This window comes from Asterias amurensis, chromosome 8 (genome assembly GCF_032118995.1).
Source record: "Asterias amurensis chromosome 8, ASM3211899v1".
Lineage (NCBI taxonomy): Eukaryota > Metazoa > Echinodermata > Asteroidea > Forcipulatida > Asteriidae > Asterias > Asterias amurensis.
In genome coordinates, this window is record NC_092655.1 from 15952630 (window position 1) to 15970250 (window position 17621).

Genomic DNA, 17621 nt, shown 5'->3' on the forward strand with positions numbered 1-17621 from the left:
AACAGTGTTCGTACCCGGTCTTCACTGCGTGGTAATGACCGGGTTGGTGGCTGGCGCTGTTAACGGACCGAGCCGAATGGGCCATATTTTGAGCTTTTGATGGTTCCAATCTCTTTCGTGCGTTAGTCACATTACTGATCTTTGAGACCAGTGACTCTTTTAATTAATGATCTGTTCAGCGCCTTCACTGGGGTCAAAGGAGGCAAATGATTGGACGATAGCTGTTCCTTGTGCATTAAAACGCGCGCATGAGCTCGGCGTCAGTTTATACGCGCGCACATGTTACACGCGCGCACTCAAAATTGATACATTTTTAGCGCGCGTATGCGTAAGTGCGCGAAGTTGCAATAAAACTAACAGGGATATAAGCGTGCGATACAGTGCAACGCGCAAGGTTTACACAATCTATGCTGGTTAAGTGGCCACTTATTCGCTATTTTCCAAAGCCGGTATTTATACCACCGTTAACACTCTCACACGTGACTGGGTTTTGACCAATCAGAGACTTTCATTAAAAAATTTGTTTTTATATACATTTTGTTAATTTTTTTTTGTTAAAACTTTTTTGTTTAATAATTAGTATTGTAAACTTTATATATATTTAAATTTAATATTTAAACTTAATATCAATGCTTTATGAATGTTCAAACAATTACATTTCCATAGAAAAAGAGGAGAAAGGTTTTAAAGGAAGGAACCAGAAAAAAGGGTTAGATTCTAGTAAATCAAAGTCTTTGTGGGTGGCTATGAACCAATGAGAGTAAAGTGATGAGGACAAAGAATGGTCCATGAAAGGAGAGGATGATTTATTAAACATAGGTATGAGGAACCTGTGGGAATATATATTCCTATAAAAACTATGAATTTATATAGTATAATTTATAAATTATGTATAATATGCCCTATGTCCTATACAAATTTGTTTAATTTATATTATTCTTTTTTTTCCATTGCCACAGAACGGCAAGCAATGTGCCGCGTCTGTGAATTATTCCACACTTCGAGACTTATTTTTTTGAGATCCAGTTTCAAAACACTCAATACGGTTATAAATCGTTATAAATCTAGGAGTCCTGAAGAAACCTGGAAAATATCGAAGAAACCAGTACTCACAAAACAGGACAGCAAAGCAAAGAACAGCACAGCACATATAAGTCCACAAACAAGCACTCCCAACCGTGGCATATCAGCGAGTCTATTGGACCATAACGGAAATTTCCACTCAATCACAAGCTTACAGAAAAACTATTGTAAATCTTTCACAACTGGGTTATTCACATTTAAATTAGCCAAGGAGCATGCAATCACCGCACCCAAATAACAAAGAAACTGTGGATCCAAAAAGCGCTGGTCTTGCATAATCGCTGATCTCTTATAAGAGTATGACGTCACAGTATTGTCACATAATGTGCGATATTCATTTATGTATGCAAAAAATGTAATATTTTGCAATAAATTGTAATATGTGTGCGATTAACTGTAATAATATGTGCGATAAGGAGGAGTTCCTGTTTTCAAGGTGTCCGTAAAATCGTGGCAAATCTTTTACCTCTCTGTGCGCGATGTAAACAGTCGCTAGATTACAACAAATATGGTTTTATTTGCCAAGCAAAGAGCAAAACTTAGAAACACGTAAGGCTCCACTGGTTATTTGCACTTGTTAATGCAAAAAGTTTGTAGTTTTCGGCATTTCTACAAGGTAGAAAAATAAGTAATAATGTTGAGGCCATATAAAACCTCTCGTCATTCTTTTTGTCTATGTTATTGACACTTTTGTTTGGGGTTGTTTCAAGAAACATTTGCTTGAAGATTTTAGGTGAAAATTATATACGTAAATTTTACTACTATCACGGCTTATGTATACATACATTAGTGTAAATAGTGGCAAAAATGACAACTTTAAATTTGTGCAAATTATGAAGATTGTCCCTGCTTGATTTGTTTCTTCCATTTGTTCGATGTGTTGTTATGGAGGATTTAAAGAGACTGTTGCAAGACAAATTTATGTTGTATACAAAGTGACGTTTTAATTTCTAGAATAAGAGTTGATAACCAACGATGTTCTTCAAAACAAACACTACTACTTACTGTGTAACTATCTCTTTAATAAAACTGTCACCGTGCCAAGTTTCAAAATCAAAGGAAACCGACTCGGATTTTGCCCGAGTTCTTTTAGGTGAACAAAATTAATCATAATTCACAATGCACATTTTCATTTGACAAAAAAACAATGCAATACAGGGCAGGGTGTTTTCTATTACTTTACAATGATCATTCTACATCACACAGTTGTTTCTTGTTTCACATGATCAATGTCTTTATTTTATAAATGCGTAATGTTAACCTGGCAAATAAATTGAAATTTTTAAAACTAATTACTGTACACCTAAAGGGCAGGAACAAAAATTGTCAGAGTAAAGTGCTTGGTAATTATGATACTAATGATCACTACTATCACTGACATACAGAAACTGTAAATAATTAAATTTAGAAGAAAAATGTATACCAATTTGTAAACAGTTAATACACAGTTGAGTTATGATTATTCATTAGAGTTCATTAACTGCAAAGAAAGCTTATAAATTGACTTTTATGAAAACACACAAAACTTTTTTAACTTGTCCATTAATGGAATGGATCAGTTCATGAACTTGGTTCATGAACTGCTGTGATGAACATGTCATGAACTGTTTGATGCATGGACTGATCATGAACATTCTTAAAAGTTCATCAAGTCATTAATTCCCTTTTGGCTCAGTCAGTGCACTGGGTTATTCACATTTAAATTAGCCAAGGAGCATGCAATCACCGCACCCAAATAACAAAGAAACTGATGGATCCAAAAAGCGCTGGTCTTGCATAATCGCTGATCTCTTATAAGAGTATGACGTCACAGTATTGTCACATAATGTGCGATATTCATTTATGTATGCAAAAAATGTAATATTTTGCAATAAATTGTAATATGTGTGCGATTAACTGTAATAATATGTGCGATAAGGAGGAGGTCCTGTTTTCAAGGTGTCCGTAAAATCGTGGCAAATCTTTTACCTCTCTGTGCGCGATGTAAACAGTCGCTAGATTACAACAAATATGGTTTTATTTGCCAAGCAAAGAGCAAAACTTAGAAACACGTAAGGCTCCACTGGTTATTTGCACTTGTTAATGCAAAAAGTTTGTAGTTTTCGGCATTTCTACAAGGTAGAAAAATAAGTAATAATGTTGAGGCCATATAAAACCTCTCGTCATTCTTTTTGTCTATGTTATTGACACTTTTGTTTGGGGTTGTTTCAAGAAACATTTGCTTGAAGATTTTAGGTGAAAATTGTATACGTAAATTTTACTACTATCACGGCTTATGTATACATACATTAGTGTAAATAGTGGCAAAAATGACAACTTTAAATTTGTGCAAATTATGAAAATTGTCCCTGCTTGATTTGTTTCTTCCATTTGTTCGATGTGTTGTTATGGAGGATTTAAAGAGACTGTTGCAAGACAAATTTATGTTGTATACAAAGTGACGTTTTAATTTCTAGAATAAGAGTTGATAACCAACGATGTTCTTCAAAACAAACACTACTACTTACTGTGTAACTATCTCTTTAATAAAACTGTCACCGTGCCAAGTTTCAAAATCAAAGGAAACCGACTCGGATTTTGCCCGAGTTCTTTTAGGTGAACAAAATTAATCATAATTCACACAGGCACATTTTCATTTGACAAAAAAACAATGCAGAGTGTTTTACAGGGCAGGGTGTTTTCTATTACTTTACAATGATCATTCTACATCACACAGTTGTTTCTTGTTTCACATGATCAATGTCTTTATTTTATAAATGCGTAATGTTAACCTGGCAAATAAATTGAAATTTTTAAAACTAATTACTGTACACCTAAAGGGCAGGAACAAAAATTGTCAGAGTAAAGTGCTTGGTAATTATGATACTAATGATCACTACTATCACTGACATACAGAAACTGTAAATAATTAAATTTAGAAGAAAAATGTATACCAATTTGTAAACAGGGCGTTAAGTTAATACACAGTTGAGTTATGATTATTCATTAGAGTTCATTAACTGCAAAGAAAGCTTATAAATTGACTTTTATGAAAACACACAAAACTTTTTTAACTTGTCCATTAATGGAATGGATCAGTTCATGAACTTGGTTCATGAACTGCTGTGATGAACATGTCATGAACTGTTTGATGCATGGACTGATCATGAACATTCTTAAAAGTTCATCAAGTCATTAATTCCCTTTTGGCTCAGTCAGTGCACAACTACGAGATAATGAAGCTGACGCGCAGCGTTTCTTTGCAAAATCGTGATCAGAATAGGCGCTCCCAGACCCTTTGAGAAATCATGAGAAAATCCGAGTGTTCATAAGCACGTCAGTAAAACGCTCCGCTTGGTGGGAAATATTTGAACAACACTTAAAATGAAGGAGGATTATTTTGAGATGTTTTGCTAAATGAAGGGTTGTCAAATTTGTTTAACCGTATGCACATTTTAAAGAAAAACCGTCGCAAAGTGTGTTATGAATATAACTCTTTTTTTATGAACCCTTCACGTTTGCCGTGACCCTGACTGTTTCCCATTACGTTAGAGATTTTAATGCATATTTTAAGTATCTTGAAGAATTTTGCCGTTGTTAGCTTTTTACATTTTTACTGCGGGAAACATATTTTTTCGGTGTCAAAAAAATGGGCAAAATGTTACAATTTCGTAATTTTTTTTATGGAATTGATTTTGACGTCAGGGTTACATGACATACGCGCGTTCTATTCCAGCAGCGCTAACGCGCTAGGCGGGCGCTTTGTTTTGTTTCTTTTGCGTACATACGAATGGGTTACACTAAACAGCATACATCTTCCCCAAAATGAGTTTACTTAAAAACGGAGACGGCGCACGCCGCACGTTTGCCGTGACCCTGCTGTTTCCTGTAACATCTTACAAAATAAACAAGTGATTTGCATAAAAGAACAAACAACATTTCCACACACTTGTTCAAATCTACTGCGGGCATTTCATGAAAAGGGTATGGTTTGATGCATAGAGCTTTAAACTTGTATATTCATAGCTCTAATGTTTGATGACAATTAGTTAACAACAGGATGGACCACGTGAAGGTTGTCACCTCCCACCCCACAAATAACAGTTTAAAGAGATCGTTTAAAATCTACATCGTTAATGAGTACTCAAACCCCCTAGATAAACACCAAGGAAAATGTCATGACCTTGTAATTAAAATTTTGTTTTTGCTGCATAGAGCTTTCTTTATATAGCTCTATTGTTTGATGACAATTAGTTAACAACAGGGTGGACCACGTGAAGGTTGTCATCTCCCACCCCACAATTAACAGTTAAAAGAGATCCTAATACATCGTTAATGAGTACTCAAACACACTAAATTAACACTGCAAACAATGTCAACCTTAATGAGTACTCAAACTCTCTAAATAAACACCAAAGAAAATGTCATCACAATGTCATTAACAAATTGGTTTGGTGCATAGAGCTTTATAAACATGGTTATAAAGCTCTATTGTTTGATGACAATTAGTTAACAACAGGGTGGACCACGTGAAGGTTGTCATCTCCCACCCCACAATTAACAGTGAAAAGAGATCATAATACATCGTTAATGAGTACTCAAACACCCATATTTAACACTGCAAACTATGTCAACCTTACAGCGCCAGCCACCAACCCGGTCATTCCCTTAATAAAAACCCTAGAAAATGGCATGACCTTTGTAATTACAAAACCTCGTTAATGAGTACTCGAAACCGTATATACATGTAAACACCATAAACAATGTCATAACCTTGTTATCAAATAACGTCGTTAAGAGTACTCCAAATCTGGACTGCATACCCTTAATAAATACCGTGGAAAATGTCTAGACCTTTGTAATAATAAACCTGGTTAATGAGTACTCAAACACACACAAGGTCATGACCTTTGAAAAAGAGTTACTACAAACCCCAAGTGTGTCACAATATTTACATGTCTTCCTATAGTAACCAGTAAAAAACATGGTGGCCACCATGTGAGGGTACCCCAGAACAGATACCATGTTAATAATTAGAATAATAAATAATTGAATTACAGAGTGACACAAAATAAAAGGTTACAATTTATAATTAATTCTATATTACGATACAAAACTTCATTACATAAATCAACACTTATATACAGTCCTTAACACACTTTTTTAACGTCGTTAAGACTCTTAGAGTACTCAAAAACTGGACTGATTATCCATATAAATACCATGGATAATGGCTAGACCTTTGTAATTATAAACCTGGTTAATGAGTACTCAAACACACACAAGGTCATGACCTTTGACATAACAAACTTTAACAAGAGTTACTAAACCCCAAGTGTGTCACAATATTTACATGTCTTCATATAGTAACCAGTAAAAAAACATGGTGGCCACCATGTGAGGGTACCCCAGAATAGATACCATGTAAACAATTAGAATAACAAATAATTGAATTACAGAGTGACACACAATAAAAGTTACAATTTATAATTAATTCATTATTACAATACCAAACTTTATTACATAAATCACCACTTATATACAGTCCTTAACACACTTGTTTAACGTCGTTAAGAGTACTCAAAAACTTTGATATTACAAACTTAAACAAGAGTTACTAAACCCCAAGTGTGTCACAATATTTACATGTCTTCATATAGTAACCAGTAAAGAAACATGCTGGCCACTATGTGAGGGTACCCCAGAACAGATACCATGTAAACAATTAGAATAACAAATAATTGAATTACAGAGTGACAAAAAATAAAAGTTACAATTTATATTTAATTCATTATTACAATACAAAATTTCATTACATAAATCACCACTTATATACAGTCCTTAACACATTTTTCTAACGTCGTTAAGAGTACTCAAAAACTGGACTGATTATCCTTAATAAATACCATGAACAATATGTCTAGACCATTGTAATAATAAACCTGGTTAATGAGTACTCAAACACACACAAGGTCATGACCTTTGACATAACAAACTTTAAAAAGAGTTCTAAACCCCAAGTGTCACAATATTTACATGTCTTCATATAGTAACCAGTAAAAAAACATGGTGGCCTCCATGTGAGGGTACCCCAGAAGAGATACCATGTTAATAATTAAAATAATAAATAATTGAATTACAGAGTGACACAAAACAAAAGTTACAATTTATATTTAATTCATTATTACAATACAAAACTTCATTACATAAATCGCCACTTATATACAGTCCTTAACACACTTGTTTAACGTCGTTAAGAGTACTCAAAAACTGGACTGATTATCCCTAACAAATACCATGAACAATGTTTAGACCTTTGTAATAATAAACCTGGTTAATGAGTACTCAAACACACACAAGGTCATGACCTTTGACATTACAAACTTTAACAAGAGTTAGTAAACCCCAAGTGTGTCACAATATTTACATGTCTTCATATAGTAACCAGTAAAAAAAAAAATGGTGGCCACCATGTGAGGGTACCCCAGAACAGATACCATGTAAACAATAAGAATAACAAATAATTGAATTACAGAGTGACACAAAATAAAAGTTACAATTTATATTTAATTCATTATCAAAATACAAAACTTCATTACATATACCACCACTTACAGTCCTTAACACACTTGTTTAACGTCTTAAGAGTACTCGAAAACTGGACTGATTATCCATATAAATACCATGGACAATGTCTAGACCTTTGTAATTATAAACCTGTTTGATGAGTACTCAAACACACACACAAGGTCATGACCTTTGACATTAAAAACTTTAACAAGAGTTACTAAACCCCAAGTGTGTCACAATATTGACATGTCTTCATATAGTAACCAGTAAAGAAACATGGTAGCCACCATGTGAGGGTACCCCAGAACAGATACCATGTAAACAATTAGACTAACAAACAATTGAATTTCAGAGTGACACAAAATAAAAGTTACAATTTTTAATTAATTCATTATTACAATACAAAACTTCATTACATAAATCACCACTTATAAACAGTCCTTAACACACTTGTTTAACGACGTTAAGAGTACTCAAAAACTGGACTGATTATCCTTAATAAATACCATGAACAATGTCTAGACCTTTGTAATAATAAACCTGGTTAATGAGTACTCAAACACACACAAGGTCATGACCTTTGACATAACAAACTTTAAAAAGAGTTCTAAACCCCAAGTGTGTCACAATATTTACATGTCTTCAGATAGTAACCAGTAAAAAAACATGGTGGCCACCATGTGAGGGTACCCCAGAAGAGATACCATGTTAGTAATTAAAATTATAAATAATTGAATTACAGAGTGACACAAAATAAAAGTTACAATTTATATTTAATTCATTATTACAATACAAAACTTCAGTACATAAATCAACACTTATATACAGTCCTTAACACATTTTTTTTAACGTCGTTAAGAGTACTCAAAAACTGGACTGATTATCCTTAATAAATACCATGAACAATATGTCTAGACCATTGTAATAATAAACCTGGTTAATGAGTACTCAAACACACACAAGGTCATGACCTGTGACATAACAAACTTTAAAAAGAGTTCTAAACCCCAAGTGTGTCACAATGTTTACATGTCTTCATATAGTAACCAGTAAAAAAACATGGTGGCCACCATGTGAGGGTACCCCTGAACAGATACCATGTAAACAATTGGAATAATAACTAATTGAATTACAGAGTAACACAAAACAAAAGTTACAATTTATATTTAATTCATTATTACAATACAAAACTTCATTACATAAATCACCACTTATATACAGTCCTTAACACACTTGTTTACTTTTTATTGGTAGTGAGTTTACTTTAACAAATAAATCGCTACAAATGTCGCTACATACTGCAGAAGTAAGGCCTCTTCATCACCATTCCACCTTGATCGTTCTTGCGCTTGTCGCATCCAAGTGACGCTTCCAAATTCTCTGATGTCATCCATCTAACGCCAACTTGGTCTGCCTCTTCGTCTCGTTTGTGTTCTTTGGGTTCATTCTGTTGACAATGTTCATCTGTTGTCATGATGCCTTAGATGAGGTGGTGAAGCAAGTGTTTTATTGGTGTTGCATAAGGTGGCACAGCATCTTCACGCGTCCAACTTGAAGATGTTCGAACGTGTTAATCCTGTATTAAATATGATCAAAAAAGAAAGAAAAAAATAATTAGAGCGAGATTTGGATTTAAAGGTCAAAGATGTGTGTATACTATATCAAGAATTGCTTTTTATTAAGTATGCATATCCCTCACTCAGTGACCCTCCTGGCGCACGCTTTAACATACATTTTTCAGACAAGGTCAACGGTCATCACTCCTTCAAATTTGCTTCTCCAAGACTTTGGAACTCTCTTCCCAACAATATCATAGACTGTGCCACGCTACGAACATTTAAATCTAAACTTAAAACCCATCTTTTCAATCATAGAAGCCCTTAGAGACTTTATTTTGTAATTTGCGCTATATAAGAACTGTTTATTATTATTATTATTAAGGTATATGGGACTATGTTTGAATAATGAAACCTAAGAAATGTCTATTGTCTGCACTTGTATGGATTTCTAAACTTTCATCTCAAGCTTCGCTAAAACAGATCATACCTTCAAATTCCACTTAGGACCCTGGTGAGTAGCTGAGGAATAAGTCTATCTCCTCAAGCCATGATGTATCTTTCTGTACTGTGACGTCACATCTTCATGGTCCATGTTGACACGCAGTCGTCACAATCATCTACAAGAAAATTACAATGTACTCGCATCAGTACCATATCAAGACTTGGATCATCAGGGCCAACTTTCATAGAGCTGCTTAAGAACAAAAAGGATCCAAGCAAATGAAATGCACTGCGAAATGAAGTTTCGAGATTAAAGAGATCATTCTCTAGCTATCTACCTGTTTGGTGCACTTCAATGACAACTGGGATGTTGTCCGCATAGGCAGGCATCCTCTCGGCTGTTTTCATGTTGGCGCTTGTTATCAGCAGGTATCCCAAGCAGATCTGCAGACTCCTGAAATATATGTCAATTAAGACATTTCAGTATAATTATTTTCACCAAATACTTTTTACTGTAGAACAATTATAGTTCATGTTGCAAGGTTGTATTTGGCACATTTATGTAATACAATGTTATTTTTTTCACATCACTAATCCAGAAGAGGAAAACAGTTATGCTCCAGTCAAAATCACAAAATTTGCCAACAATCAAACTAAAAATAAACTTACCCTGTCTTGTCATTTTGCTCACAGCGTACAAAGGTCCCAATGATTACTTCATGGCCGGCATGTGCAGTTTCCACTGGACTCCCACGGGCAGATGGTTAAACATTTAACCAGTTCACCGTCGCCGTAAAAAATAAACGACAAATACAAACTATTAGCAAAATGCACTTCCCCAACAGAGTTTAGAGATTAAAGAGATCATTCTCTAGCTATCTACCTATGTTTGGTGCACTTAAATGACAGCTGGGATGCTGTCCGCATAGTCAGGCACTGTTGCATCATGGCTTTTGGTCATCGGCAGGTAGCACACCACATCCCCAGCAGAACTGCAGACTCCTGAAATATATGCCAATCAAGTTATTACAAAATCACTATTCTCATTAAATACTTTTCACCATAGAACAATATTCATGCTGCGAGGTTTAGATTTTTTTCATAAGGACTCTAGCAATTGGAAAACTGGTGATTTTCAAAGCTAAATTTTAGCATGGAGCCCCTTTTAAATCTAGACATAATCTTGATTTCAGGATAAATCTCAACAACTTACGGTCCCTTAAAAAAAACTTACCTTTTCCTGTCGTTTTCCTCAAAGATACACAGCTCCCATTGATGTCTTCATGGCCGCAACTGGAATGGTGCAGTTTCCATTGGTCTCCAATAGGCAGATGGATCACCGTCGCCGTAAAAAAATTAAAGAAAAAATACAGACAATGAGAAAAATGCATCTCGAAATAGAGTTTTGAGTATAAAGAGATCATTCTCTAGCTATTCTACCTAGGTTTGTTGCGATTTAATCCCATCTTGGATATGTATTGTTTGAAGCTTTGCATGGTGTGGAGAAATAAGAATTTATGGGGACAACCATGTGTAAACCTCTGAGTATGTGAGTATTGGCTCTGGAAAGAGCAGGTTTGGTCTCGATGTTTCTAACAGTTTATTCTGCTCGTCTTCAGGAGAATGTTGGACTACAGGCGATGGTCGAACTTTAGAAGTGCTGGATGGATGAGCATTTGGGCGGGATGAATCAAAGCTGTTCTTGGCCGGTAATGCATGTGAGTTGATTGCTGGCTGGATGTGTGTGCATTGGAGTGTGACATTCTTGTGGTGAGCTGCTGCTGGAAGGGTTGGCTTGAGGATGTGTGACCAGATGTCTATAATGAAGAAACCGATGTCTTCTGGAACTGTATGGCGTGCTTGTATATCGATGGCCTCCCCGACTCTGCATTGGTGCCAGGACTGTACATGAGCTTTGAGTTTGGCTTGATTCCACTTGATGATGCTGTCGTGTTCGTGTGAATATTTGATGATGGCTGAATTGTTGAGGTGTTCCAGTGTGCCATGTGCTTTGTGTTCCTTGATTCTTGTTGAGATATTGCGCCCTGGTTCCACGATGTATACTTCACAGTAATCGCAGGGAATGTGGTAAACGCTGGCTTTGTCTCGAGTGTCTTGCTTGTCCTTGTGTGTGTGGAGTGATGCTTGAATCTTGTTTGATGCTGTATGGAAGGTCTTGACTTGAGCTTGAATGAAGATACGTTGAAGCTTGTGAGAAGATAGGCCAATGTTTGGGAGGGAGATTGCAGCCTTGAACTCTGGTAGTTCATCTGGTGTGAGACTTGGCTTGGGCTCGCTGAGGTTGAAAGTTTTGTAGCCATTAAGTTGACATGATGTCTTGATGTGTTGTAGTTCCTGCTTCAAGCTGCCCTTGTCACAGGTGTCCAAGGTCCAACGGACCAAGGTGTTGGAGACAGCAGACTTGAAGCGAGGATGGTGGAATGATGAGTTGTGAACGTATCTGTTGGTGTGCGTTGGCTTGTGATGTACCGTGTGGGCTAGAGTGCCATCAGCTTGTCTTGTTACTTCGGCACCTAGGAAGGAGATAGCATTGTTTTGTTCTTGTTCCATGTTGAATCGGATACGTAGATATTGACTGTTCAGTTGATGGAAGAACTTTTGGAGTGCTGTCTTGCCGTTGGGCCAAAACCACAAAGGTGTCATCAATGTAGTGGAACCTGAGGTTGGGGCGAAGATTGGCGTTCTTGATACCGTCAAGTTAAAACTCCTCCATGAACAAATCCATCAGGACCGGGGATAGAGGAGATCCCATGGTGGCCCCAGAGGTTTGTTCGTAGAATTAGTCTCGCCACCTGATCTAAAAGCGGAGAAGCAGGTGATAAGGAGGTCGTGGACTTGTTCTGGAGTGAGTCTTGTGCGGTCTGTCAGTGTAGGTTAGGCTTGAAGGCATTGTTCGGCGATGTTGCATGCTTCTTCAGTTGGTATGTTGGTGAATAGTGACATGATGTCAAAACTGACAAGGGTCTCAGTTGCCCGGAGATGTATGTATTTGATAATGTCGACGAACTTGCTTGAGATGTTAATGTTATGTTCAGTGAGGCCAACTTGTGGATGAAGGGTCTTGGTGGGGTGTCTTGCAGTATTGTAGGTGGGTGACCCCGGGACGCCACGATGGGACGGAGAGGAACATCTGGCTTGTGGCTCTTAAGGTTGGCCAAAAAAACGTGATTAGGCGGATGCGGATGGCTTGAGGTGACGGTACATGGTGTTGTCTATGACCTGCGCTTGATAGAGAGTGCAGAATTTAGCAGTGAGGGTGCGTTCGATGACTGAACAGGAGTTACTTGGCAGGCGTCGGTAGGTATCAGTTGACAGGATGTCGGTTACCTTGTGGTCTGAATCTGTTGTGCACATGAACACGGTGGCATTACCAATGTTCGTTGAAATGATGTAGATAGACTTGTCTTTGTGCAGGGCTCGGATAGCGGCGTGTTCTTGCTTGCTTGTGTTGGGTCTTGGTAACTTGGTGTTTGAAGAGTTTGAAGAATCTGGATGCGGATATGGTTGACGAATGTCTTGTCTAGATGTTTGAGCGCAGGTTCGGTAGACTGAATAATATCTTTGACTGGAATCGTGCAATGTGTGGGCGCCAGCACACCTCGCATGATTCAAGTCAAAGACATCAATCGGTCCACTGAACCTGCACTCAAACATCTGGACAAGACTGTCGCCAACCAAGTCCGCAGCCAAATTCTGCAAAGACTTCAAACGCCAAGTTACCAAGACCCTACACAAGCAGGCGAGAAAATGCTGATATCTGAGCCCTGCACAAAGACAAGACCATCCACATCATGTCAGCGGACAAGGGTAATGCCACTATGGTCATGTCTACAACGGATTATGACCACCAAGTAAATGAAATCCTGTCAACTAATATCTACCAATGCCTGCCAAGGAACCCCAGCCCAGTCATTGAACGCACACTCACCACCAAACTCTGTACTCTCTATCAAGTGCAAGTCATAGACAACACCACGTACCGTCACCTCAAGCCATCCGCATTCACCTGCCCACGTTTCTTCTGCCAACCCAAGATCAACAAGCCAGATGGTCCTCTCCGCCCCATCGTGGCTTCCCAGGGTTCACCTTCTTACAACATTGCAACACACCTCACCAAGAACCTCCATCGACTAGTTGGCCCCACTGAACATCACATCAACAACACAAGCAAGTTAGTCGACATCATCAAGCACATACATCTCCGTCCAACTGATATCCTTGTCAGTTTTGATGTCGTGTCACTGTTCACCAACATATCAATCGAAGAAGCATGCAACATCGCCAACCAAAGCCTTCAAGCCGAACCTACACTGACAGACCGCACAAGCCTCACTCCAGAACAAGTCCACGACCTCCTCATCACCAGCGTCTACGCTTCCAGCTTCAGGTGGTGAGACAAATTTTATGAACAAACCTCTGGGGCCGCCATGAGATATCCTCTATCCTCGGTCCTGGCAGATTTGTTCATGGGGGAGTTCGAACTTGACAGCATCGAGAAGGTCAATCTTTGCCCTAACCTCTGGCTCCGCTACATTAACGACACCTTTGTGGTTAGGCCTTACGACAAGACAGCACTCCAAGAGTTCTTCCATCACCTGACCAGTCAACATCCACACATCCAATTCACCATGGAACAAGAACAAAACAACACTATCTCCGTCCTAGACGTCCAAGTAACAAGACAAGCTGATGGCACTATAGCCCAAACGGTACATCGCAAGCCAAAACACCCCGATAGATACCTTCACAACTCATCATTCCACCATCCTCGCTTCAAGTCTGCTGTCTGCAACACCTTGGTTTGCTGGGCCTTCAACACCTGTGACAAAGGCAGCTTGAAGCAGAAACTACACCACGTCAAGACTTCACTTCAACTTAACGACTACAAGACATTCAATCTTAGCCAGCCCAAGCCAAGTCTCACAACAGATGAACAACCAGAGTTCAAGGCTGCAATCACCCTCCCCTATATCGGCCACACTTCTCACAAGTTTCAAAGTATCTTCAGTCAAGCTCAAGTCAAGATCTTCCACACAGCACCAAACAAGATTCAAGCATCACTCCACACACACAAGGACAAGCGAGACACTCAAGACAAAGCAGGCGTTTACCGCATTCCCTGTGATTGCGGTAAAGTGTACTTCGCGGAAACCTGGCGCAGCATCTCAACAAGAATCAAGGACACAAAGCACATGGCAGACTGGGACACCTCGACAAATCAGCCATCATCAAACATTCACAAGAACAGGACCACATCATCAATTGGAATCAAGCCGAACTCAAAGCTCCTGTACAGTCCTGACACCAATGCAGAGTCAGGGAGGCCATCGAGATACAAGGACATCATAAAGTTCCACGAGACATAGGTTTCTTCATTATGGACATCTGGTCACCCATCCTCGAGCCAACCCTCCCAGCAGCAGCTCACCTAAAGAATGTCACACTCCAATGCAATTCACATCCAGCCAGCAATCAACTCTCACGCATCACCGGCCAAGAACAGCTCTGATCCTTCCCTCCCAAATGCTCATCCATCCAGCGCAACTTAAGCTCCACCACCGGCGCCGCCTGCATTCCAGCATTCCCCTGAAGAGGAGATTATAGAGAGATAATTCTCTAGCTATGTACCTATGTTTTGTGAGCTTCAGTCATCGACAGGTAGTACACCACATTCCCAGCAGAACTGCAGACTCCTGAAAATATGTCAATCAAGTCAAAATATTAAGTGTAAAACCTCCACCTTAAATTGGTCCATTATTACAAAGAGCATCCCAAAATTGGGTCCTTGAGTTTTTCGATGATAATTTGTTATGCTTTCTTTCTCTCAAATTTTCTTTACAGTCGAACAATTGTCATGAACTTGTTGTTTCCATTAAACCAACTTTCAAGAACTTTTTGCGAAGAAACCGACAGGACAGTTTGTGGACTAAAGGCTTAAAGACACTAAACACTATAGGTAATTGTCAAAGACCAGTCTTCACTCTTGGTGACGTATGTCAACATATGCATGAAGTAAAAACTTGTGAAACTTTGAGCTCAATTGATCGTCGAAGTTGCAAGACAATAATGAAAGAAAGCACACCCACCCTTGTTACACAAACTTATGTGCTTTCAGATGCTTGATTTCGAAACCTCAAAATCAAATGCTGAGGTCTCGAAACAAAACTAATAATAATAATATTAATAATAATAATTTGTTCATTTACATTGCGCCCATTCCATAAACTGTACAAAAGCGAATAACATTATAATAATCCAAACAATTGAATGAACAAGAACGTTACAGGACAAATTGCAAAACATTAATACAGTAAACCCACATATTAGTAAAGGAACAATATATGCACAATCCAAGAATTTCCAAATTCATGGAAAATTACTTCTTAATCGAAAACTATGTTAATTCAGAGGGAGAATTGGTTCTCGCAACGTTTTATACCATCACCCTCTCCCCATTGGTCGGTACATTAACTCAGACTTGATGTCCTTTTGATGACAATTTGGAAATGAAACTGAAGAATTTCTGTCCAAAAATGTATGGCCCTTTATATTTGAATTGCAATTGAAGGGCATCAAACACGATAGCATCTTACATAATCGAGTCCCCCCCCCCAGTTTTCATCTTGACTCCAGCAAATGGAAAATTTGTGATTAACGAAGTTAAATTAGAGCGTGGAGCCCCTTTTAAATCTGAACAAAATGTTTATTTTAAGATAAACCTTAATTACTCTCCCTCATTACTTCCCAAGCTATCAATCAAACTGAAAATAAACTTACCTGGTCCTGTCGGTTTCCTCACAGCGTACATAGCTCCCAATGATGTCTTCTTGGTCAGTACTGGAATGGCATGACACCGTCTTCGAAAAAATATAAGACAAAACAAAACAAAAAATGAGAAAAGTGCACTTCGAATCAGAGTTATTCCATTTTAGTTTAAGAATGAAGGTGTAATAAAAGGGGTGCGTGGTTGTTACACGACGTGTAGACAATGACGAATGGTGTGAAAATGGAGATTAAGATGTCACACCAAGCATGCTCGGATATGAGCTTGGTAGATTTAGGTTAGTGTGCAATGCTGCGCATGCCGTAAATTGGTAGGACAAAAATCAGAGCACCAAATTCATGGAAAACTACTTCTTTATCGAAAACTACGTTAATTCAGAGGGAGTTGGTTCTCGCAATGTTTTATACCATCACCCTCTCCCCATTCCTAGTTACCAAGTAAGGTTTGACGATGATAATTATTTTGAGTAACTAACAATAGTGTCCACTGCCTTTTAAACCATAAACGCAGACTCCTGAAATACATTTCAATCAGGACACCATATATACACTCACATCAAATACTTTTCACTGTATTTATTTTCTCATGTACCAAAGTGTTTGCTTCAAAATCCAAAATCCAAAAAAGCAAACAGTTCCGCTCCATAAATGTAAATGATGTGGATCTTGAGTTTTGAGTTTTTGTGAATTTGAGTTTTGTGATGCATTCATTTTCCAACATGTGAGTGGAGTTTGGGGACACCGCATGACTCTATGTCAAGTTAAAATGGTGCAGAAAACAAATTGCGCTCTTTCAGAGCATGACATCATCATACAGCAAAAACAAATTGGTCTGTACATAAGCTCAGACTTGATGTCCTTTTGATTACAATTTGGAAATGAAACTGTAGAATTTCTGTCCAAAAATGTATGGCCCTTTATATTTGAATTGCAATTGAAGGGTATCAAACACAATAGCATCTTACATAATCGAGTCCCCCCCCCAGTTTTCATCTTGACTCCAGCAAATGGAAAATTTGTGAATTACAAAGCTAAATTTGAGCATGGAGCCCCTTTTAAATCTAGACATAATCTTGATTTCAGGATAAATCTCAACAACTTACGGTCCCTCATTACTTCCCAAGCTATCAATACGGTCCCTCATTACTTCCCAAGCTATCAATCCACCTTAAAATAAACTTACCT

At 38.0% G+C, this 17621-nt stretch overlaps 1 long non-coding RNA gene across 1 annotated transcript; it reads right to left on the reverse strand.

Annotated features, from left to right (window-relative positions):
* Positions 1 to 8521: 8521 nt before the first annotated feature.
* LOC139941022 (uncharacterized) lies at positions 8522 to 10061 on the reverse strand. Its single transcript, XR_011786522.1, has 3 exons — positions 9971 to 10061; positions 9679 to 9808; positions 8522 to 9208 (listed from the first exon to the last, which is right to left on the reverse strand). It is a non-coding gene; the product is annotated as an uncharacterized lncRNA (long non-coding RNA).
* Positions 10062 to 17621: the final 7560 nt, after the last annotated feature.